Source organism: Hydra vulgaris, chromosome 09, assembly GCF_038396675.1.
Source record: "Hydra vulgaris chromosome 09, alternate assembly HydraT2T_AEP".
In the NCBI taxonomy this organism is placed as follows: domain Eukaryota; kingdom Metazoa; phylum Cnidaria; class Hydrozoa; order Anthoathecata; family Hydridae; genus Hydra; species Hydra vulgaris.
The window spans coordinates 47,700,699-47,709,909 of NC_088928.1; the positions used below are offsets into that span (position 1 = coordinate 47,700,699).

Consider the following 9,211-nt stretch of genomic DNA (forward strand, 5'->3'; position numbering starts at 1 on the left):
ATATGAAGTTATATTGAAAGTTTTTTTTGTTTTTTTTTATTAACTGTTAATTTTTTTAGCTTCGTAATTATTTTTTTTTTTTCGTTTTTAAAAAAAAATTCTCCGATTTTAAAAGTTGCTATAAGTGAATTCAAAAATCTTTATTTTCCAATTAAATTTGCTCTATCCAGTAAAAAGTTATGAATTAAAAACAGAAACGGTAAACGAATTATTTGTAACAGAGCAAGAGCCAGTGGCCCAAATGACCTACGTCATTTTATAAAAGCTAAAAATTTCTCAGCGTGTGTTTCTAACACAAGTAGGAATGATGGTCATCTATGTATTTTAGATCATGGTGGCTTTGGCTGGTAACAGGTACCAAAGGTTTTTAAAATACCAGCTATACTAATTATAAAGCGTAATTTTCTTCGTAGTAGGGTTAGAAATCATGCCATCCATTCCCAGACAGTTATCATGGTGGCTACCCCTTGCCCGACACCCCTAAACTTCGAAAAATTGTAATTAATAATAGCAACATTTTCACTTTTATATCTAAAAACTTTCTAGCGATAACCTTAGTTACATAGCTTAACTGAAAATAATTAGTTTGTTTGCGTCAAAAAAGTACTGGTTTCTATTAGCATTTATTAACGGATAAATCTAGGATAAAAATTGTAATAAAAATGAAGTTAAGAAATTGTTTTAATAGCTATTTTGTTCAAAATAAAAATAAAAAACAAAATAGCTATCAAAACCATTTTTTAACTTCATTTTTATTACAATTTTTATCTTAGATTCTATGTTATTAAATGCTAATAGAAACCATTACTTTTTTTTTTCCTTTGTTTAGTACCTGTTAATAGTCGAAGCCACCATGATCTAAAGTACATCCAAAGTTGACCATCGTTTCTACTTCTGTTAGGTGTATGCGCTCTTAGACTATAACACAGGCTCTTAGACTATAAGTTAAATGAAATGATTTTTTTTTTTTTTTAATTTTCTTTGCCGTATAATAATAATTACAATAAGATAGTAGATATAAAATAAATAGCTCGAACAAGAAGAAGACTGTCTTATTGCCGAGCCCCGTTTACATTATCGCCCTTATTATTATTTAAAAAATGAACAATTAAACAAAAAGTTTGCTTGTTAATTTTCAAAATAGTAATATTAATTTTTGTTAATTGTTAACTCGGTCAATAGGGTTTTTTATTAATAATTTGCGTCAAAACCGAATAATATTTCTAATTTTACTTATCCATTTATAGGTGTGTATACTTTAGCCGTGTTGGACACGTGGTATACGTTATCTATTGTACTTATTTGCATTGAAAGCAATATCTTTTTAAGTTGCTTATCAGCTTATTTGTCACACATTCTGCAGCTTGGTATTGATTTCCTTTTCAAAAGAGTTTAGCGTAAATTACTTTAACTATTTTATGCAGAGATCAGCAATTTATAAAAAGATTGTATTAGTCAACTGCAAGCAGTCGCTAAATTTCAAAAAGTTTTTTTCTGCATTAATAAAATTGATCAGCCGAAATCGAACCCCTAATACTTTTGAAACACCATCACCTTAGTTAGAGCCTTTATCATCTTAGCCACTAAAATCTTTTACTACCGCGTTGACCACCAACAAAATTATCTACTCCAACAACATCTTGTAGCAACATACATTGTTTAGGATCAGTTTCAAAGTCAACTTGCGTGCAGACGACATCAGTATTGTAATAACTCCGTCTATTCAAAAAAAAAAAAAATTTGCAATCGGCTCGATTACTTACAACAGCTTTGCATCAAGTGTTTCGCATACACACACACACACACACACACACACACACACACACACACACACACACACACACACACACACACACACACACATACACATGCAAAAATTGTAAACGTGCTTAGGTTCGAAAAGTAGTGTTTTAATGAACTTGGAACACTTATAAGAAAGAAGCAACAAAACAAACTAATAAATCAACGTTAGCTTACCTTGATGATTACCACTAAATAAATCAAGCAACTATGATAACTCCGGCAATCCAAATGTCGTAAAAAAAACTCAGCATCATCGCAGGAATAAAAAGTCATTTTTTTAAATTGATTTTTATAAATGCTATTATTGGGTATTTTTTATTTTATTTTTCATTTGATTTTTTGTTATAATTGGTGTGTTTTTTATTCACGGTGCATAGGGAAATGCTCTAAAACCTTGCAACAAAACCCCCCCCCCCCCCAAAAAAAAAAAAAATTTTTTTTTTTTTTTTTTAATCATCAGAAGACAAAAAACAACTTTTTTACCGGGAGCCTGGGGAGAAATCACGTATTTAAGGTTGTAGAGCACAGTAATTTTATTGCCCAAGAATTTTATTTTTTAATTTAGTTAAGTCAAGATAGTTATCTAAGAGCCGTGTGGCATACTCAAATTTCTGGTATGTTAATACTGGTATCAAATGAGGATGATTTACAAAAAGTTTATGTAATTGAAGCTAACCCAACCTCGTTCCGACTTCTAATTACCGCTTTCCTAGAACTACGTCTCCTAAGATCATAACTTTTTTTTAAGTTCTATTATGAATTAGATTAAAATTTATTTTTAAGTTCTATTATGAATTAGATTAAAATTTATTTTTAACTTAAATTTATTTATAATTTTATTTATATTTAAGATTTATGACCATAAGAAGTTTAAAATTCCGTTCATTTACTCCCTGAAATAACTTTGAATGGTGAAACTTAACATCTGTTTATGAATTTCGATTAAGTTTAATATAAAACAAAAATTTTTTAGGAGAATTTTCCTTTAAGAACAATACCCTAGGAATGGTCAATTAGGATCCAATAGGGTTAGCTACAATTTTTTACAGCCGTAAAAAAATATTTCTTGTCTATGTGGTTAGATTATTATTTGTATTTTGCATGTCATATATTATCATATTATAATATCAAAGAATTATGTTAAACAATTGTTCATAAGAGGTTAATATTATACTTTTTACAAGCTACCTGCAAATTAAAAGCTACTTTAAAATTGTTTGAAGTTGTAAGCAATAAATGCGTTTTTTAGCGCTTCAATATAGTTTGAACTGTGTTATCGGACTTTTCTCACTCGCCAAAACTGATTGAAATCCTGGCAAATAGATTCGAGAGCTTATTCGGTCCAGTAATCTAAGCCTACAGAATATAAAATGTACAAAATAAATTTTAGTCTATTTAAAGAATAATCGCCGTAGTTTATGCAAGTTTTAAATTGCATAAACTGTTGTAATATTGCAATAATAAGTATTAAATTAATATTTTTATAACTAATAAATATTATTATATTCTTTTATCAAACCTAAAATTTATTTATCGTACCAAAGACTCCACCTTTTTCTTTGATGAACTTGATAATATGTTGCTCAACTAGGTGTACCTTCAAAGGAATCGTAGCCCCTCAATTTCTATAGCTCGTAGAGAACTGCTATATATTTGACATGAGTAGAGCTTAAAGATTTTACAAAACAGCAATGGACTTTTTTTTCAAAATTTCTAAGTACCTAAATGTATTTAGCTGCGGGATCTCCAAGACTGGACCCCTGAAAAAACAACTCAAGCTGTCTAAGTTTTTAAACAACTTGTGGCAAACATTGCCTTTCAAATGTTGCAGCCCTTGATAGGATACTCTGCAGATGTTTATTATAAACAGATATTGGTTGACTAACTGTAACCCACACTCCTTGTTTTCAAACAAATTTTTTTTCAATTTCTTTTAAAATTTTGTCTACAACACCTAACAGTATTCGTGGACCAAAAATATTTACAAGCTCTATCATTTTTTTTATTTCTGTCCCCTGTTAATAAAGGGGGCTGAAGAAAATTTGTGTACATTTTTGCATTTTTTTAATTTCTGCATCATCAGATTTCCATTGGTTATATAATCTACACAAAGATTCTAAAGGATAATGATAAGCTTTTTGAAAGTTAGGAAATGAGGTCATGCAAAACGGACAATGGTGCTTTAATGTTGCAGTTTGTTTGCCAATCGTTTTAAACAAAACCTTTAGATTATCAGATACTATCTAATCAAAATAAGAAAGTTCAATTTATCCAAAATTATCCGCAGATCATGGTTTCTTTTTGTTCAATGAAGGCAAAATGACCAATAATGACACTTGAATCTTTGAAATCTTTGGACGCATATCCGTCACACTTTATCAATTTTTTAGGATTTTATTGGTTCTAACTCTCGTTTGAGGGTGATTAATAGAGTAATTTTAAGGAATCTTTGCCCTCCATCTACACCTAATTTGTTATCAATATCATTTATTTCTTGATGTCTGTGATGAAGCAGCATTGATACAAGCTCTTCAACGTTATTGCAATACACCATAGAAGTATTTTTTTCTACCAAGTATACATGCATAAAAAATCAAAATGAATGATACAGGTTGTATTCTAGATATTTAAAAAAATTATAGGTAATAAATTACTTACCTCTTTGTTTTCATTTACTTCTGATAATTATGGGAACTTATCACCATCGAATAGTTTTCTAATCACCTTGTTGTTCTCATTCAGTTAAATATAGAAACCAGACTACACACTTTTCCGTCCTCCTTCACTTCTCAGAAACTGTGCAACTTTATATTTATATAATTATATTTTAATTATATTGCGATTACTTAGAAGTCATAATACAATTGTTTTAAAAATTGACTTTAAACTCTTGTAAATTATAAAAAAAAATTTTGTATCAAAATCTTACTTGGTGTTGTTGAGCTGAAGTTTGTTCAATTTATCTAAAGAAAAGAAAGTCTTTCCAACAGAGACATCAAGTTGCTTTGAACCAAAATTTTTTGACGCATTCAACTACAGGGGCCAATATATTTTCAATTTATGATTCGCGCCCATTTTTACATATAAAACATACACATTTTCTTCCTCTGATAATTCTGGTATGTCTAGTAATTATAATTTCCATTATAACGTAAATAAATTTTAGCTAAAGTACATTATATATAAATATGTATAATTTACCTTCATAACACGGTCGCATAGTGAAGTAATTTTGATAAGGTTTGAGTAGTCTTTTTTTATTTAGATTTATATATGTTGTTTATCATTATTTATAGATCTTAAATCTTTACTTTTCTTGAAGCTGCAAATGCATAACATTTAAACAAAATCAACGTGTTCTTTCGCTTGATTTGGCATTATAATTGAATGCTTTAAATAAAAGTTCTGATATGCATTTATAATATTGGCATGATATATCGGACCCATTTGTTAAGTTTTGATATAATGACTAATAGGATGTTTTTAGTTTTTACATCAAGGCGAGTAAGGAGTGTTTATTTCATTTATATACAAGTAGCGACAGTTAGCCGATACAAATTGTTACAATTGAAATAGCAATAGTAGTAAGTAGTTAATAATGTTAATAGTTCAGTTTTCGATTTCACTTTTAAAACTCAAAATACATGCTGGCGGGTATATTTTTTTAATGCAATTTTGTGGTGTTAGAGAAGATCGTCCAATCCCACTTTTTGGATATGGTTTCTAAATAGAATTTTTCAAAAAACTTTTCTGTGTTATATTAAATTAGATCGAAATTCATCGACAGATGTCAAGTTTCATCAACAAAAAGTTCTCGGCTATTCACAGTTATTTCAGGGGGTAAATGAACGAGTTTTAAACTTCTTATGGTCATAAATCTTAAACGAAAGAAAATTTTTTGTTGAAATTTGAAAACTGTCAATAAATTTTGATCTAATTCATGATAAAACTTAACTACATTTTTATAATCTTAGGAGACATAGTTCTAGGAAAACGGCAATTAGGAGTCAGGACGGAGTTGGCTTAGCTCCAATTGCATAAACTTTTTGTAAGTCATCCTCATTTGATACCAGTATCAACATACTAGAAATTTGAGTGTGCCTTGAACAACAAAATTACTTGGCACTCGCCTAAAATACGTGATTTCTCCCTAGACCCTGAGTAAAAAAAGTTGTTTTATACATTTTTGGAATAATGAAGAAAGGTTCTAGTTTATAGGTACTACCTCATGCTATATTACATTTAAATAACTTTGAAAAGCTATAATAGATTTTTTTAAGCCGTGGTTTTTTCAATATTTATTTATTTATTTATTTTTTTATTTGAATTTTTCATGCTATATTTTTCTATACAATGTTTTTATCCGAAGATATTGTTGGCATAGCATAGGAACAGCCACAAATAGTCATTAAGACTAATCCAAAGTAGCGTCCGTTATTGACCAACATTTTTGCGTACAGAAGTACTACTCAAGCGCTGAGTTGGCGGTGGCAGGATTTGAACCCGTATCGTACAACAGTCCGGGTCTTAACTTTCCGTTTAACGCTCTAACCAACTGAGCTATCCAGCCACATAAAGAATATCGCCCAATGTGGGGCTCGAACCCACGACCCTGAGATTAAGAGTCTCATGCTCTACCGACTGAGCTAGCCGGGCATACTTTCCGGGCCTACATTCAATAAGTGATGTGAATGGTATATTTGATATAACCGTGGCTCAGTAGTTAGAGTTCTAGCTCAGAACTAAGAGATTCGTAGTTCGACGCAGGCTCAAACACTGTAAACGAAATGGTAAGGAAGAAGGTGTGAACTTCCTGGTTAAATGCTCCTCTGCGGTGCTCTGTGATGAGACCTCTGCGGTGCTCTGTGATGAGACCTCTGCGGTGCTCTGTGATGAGACCTCTGCGGTGCTCTGTGATGAGACCTCTGCGGTGCTCTGTGATGAGACCTTTTTTGAAACAACTATTAACATCTCCGGTACTTTGCCACAGAAATAGGTGACACGTTATTCCGATTTAAATTTTTGTCAATAACAAACAATAAACTGTTCAACAATAAATTAACATCATTTTTAATGTATACATTTTAATAAATTCTCGGTAAAAATAGAAGAAATGATATATTATAATAAATAAATAATTGTAACAACAAAGAATAACAATATATTCAAAGTTTCAATAAGAAATAATTATGTAAATATTTTCATAAGTTCTTTGAAACAAAATAGACTTTTGATCTATTGGATGTTTTCTAATTGGTCTTAATTTTGGTTTAGGATAGCAGTCCCATGTTTCTATAGAATAATTTCTGATTACTGACTACGGACATTCGAAAACTTATGATAAAGTGTAATGTTACACAAAATGTAAAGTGTAAAATTATATGAAATTTTCAAGGCAAAATAGTTTTTTCATTATTATTAAAAAAAGAATACAATCGGTTTAATTACCGATTTTTATTTGCATAACAATTAGGTCATGCAAAAAGTTTTATTAAATGCACACTCCACAAACACTGCATATTTCTAATCAAAACATGTTTTACGACTTTTCTAACAACAATAACGTTTATTTAAAAAAACCTGCTAAAAATATTTTTATTTTTAAAGAAATCTACTACAAATAACAACTATAATACTTATATAATTGCTATTACAAATCAAATCACTACGTTAGGTTAAAACTGTGCCGCTCAAAGCTGATTAGAAAAATATCAATAAAAGTAAATTGTATCTTGGAAACCGCTTTTTGGCAGAATGTGGTTACAGATTAATTAATTAATGGTAGGCCTGATCCCTAGTAGTAGGATAGTAAACTGAGAAACAAAAAGGAAATGGTCAAAGTAACACTCCGATGAAATGGATTTAAATTTCAAAAATTCTCAAAGCAAAGAGTTCTTTAAAAAAGCTGCAAAATAGTGTAATTGTGAAAAAAAATAATTGAAAAATATTGAGGAATACAAAGGTTTGATGCTACAAACAAAAAGACCAAGCAAAACTTTTCTACTGCGCCTTGTGGTTCGTCCAAAATGTAAGTCGTTATTACAAAAATATATTGTTAATAGCAAATAATCACAAGCTTCTAGGAATTGCTGGATACATTTCTTTTAGTACCAGTGGCAAATCTACGACTGATTTTGCCATCAACAATGTAATTTTACAAATTACGATAACAAAAACAGTCCTAGATTGGCTTAAAGTACAAAACTTACCACTGGTACTAAACAACATGAATCCAGCAAACTTGTTAAAATCTTGTCCTTTTGAGAATTTTTTGGTAATAAATTAACAAGTAGTATACGAGGATGACTAGGCTTTTGATAATGTATACCTAACTATAAACCAAAATCGGGTGTAAACTTAGAAAAATGGATGCCGATGTCGTATAAAATGTTTGTTTTAACAACATACAAAAGAGTTGAACAAATACGTACTTTTGGAGTTAAATGTTACCTTTACTTTTATAGAGAAACGCTTTTAACTTTTGTCAAAAATTATTAACTTAATCAGTTTTTTGAACAATTTTTTTGTAAATGAAGTTTTCTCAAATAAACTTGTTGTGTAAATTTTTTTTTGACACACACACACATATATTTATATCATTTAAAATATTAGTCCTCATTTGCGAACACTTTACAAAAATTAATTTTGGTTACGGATTAGGTATTTAAGATTTCAGTTATAAACTCATCATTTTTCGTCCCACTCTCTCTTTAATTCGAAACAATAAAGAATTTAAAAATACAGTTAACAAATCATAAAAATATATAAAATTGATATTTTCAAAAGTAAGAAAAATATCCTTTTTTAAAAAGTTTACCATTAAACTTTAAAACAAGGCTAACCAGAATCAAAAAACAGACACCATCTTTAGGCATAATTTTTCTTCTGAAGGTTTCGGCTTTGGAAAGCACGCACAAAATGTTTTACATGTTATGAAGATAACAAAAGATAAAGATGTCAAAAAATTATTTTATGTAAAATAAAAAGACTTATTTTTACTTATAGTTTTTTTCTTTTTTTAATGTTTATAGACATAAACACGACGAAAAACGTTGTTTTTAAACTTTTTAAAGAATCTCATCATTTGATTATAAAATAAATCATATACAAACGTATCTTTTTTAAAAAAATGTTAATCCATCGACAATGGAGTAGAACCGCTCATTTAAGTAATAAAAACTAGCGAACACTTTTATGTTTGAAAGATTCAAAGCATTCTTTTTATCTGTCTTAAAAATTTTTTTAAATATGAAGAAGCACAAGTTTTTGCAAGCGATGGCATTATTAGACAGATCACGTGTAAATCTAAATAATAAATCACGTGGTGTTTTATAATTTACGAAAAATGTTCAAAATGCAAACCAAGCGTTCGCTACTCATTCGTGCCCGCCATAGGTTTGTTTTAGTT

General features: G+C 29.6%; 1 non-coding gene across 1 annotated transcript; it reads right to left on the reverse strand.

Moving 5' to 3' along the window:
* Positions 1–6,386: 6,386 nt before the first annotated feature.
* trnak-cuu (transfer RNA lysine (anticodon CUU)) lies at positions 6,387–6,459 on the reverse strand. The gene has a single exon. It is a non-coding gene; the product is annotated as a tRNA-Lys (tRNA).
* Between the last annotated feature and the right edge of the window lie 2,752 nt (positions 6,460–9,211).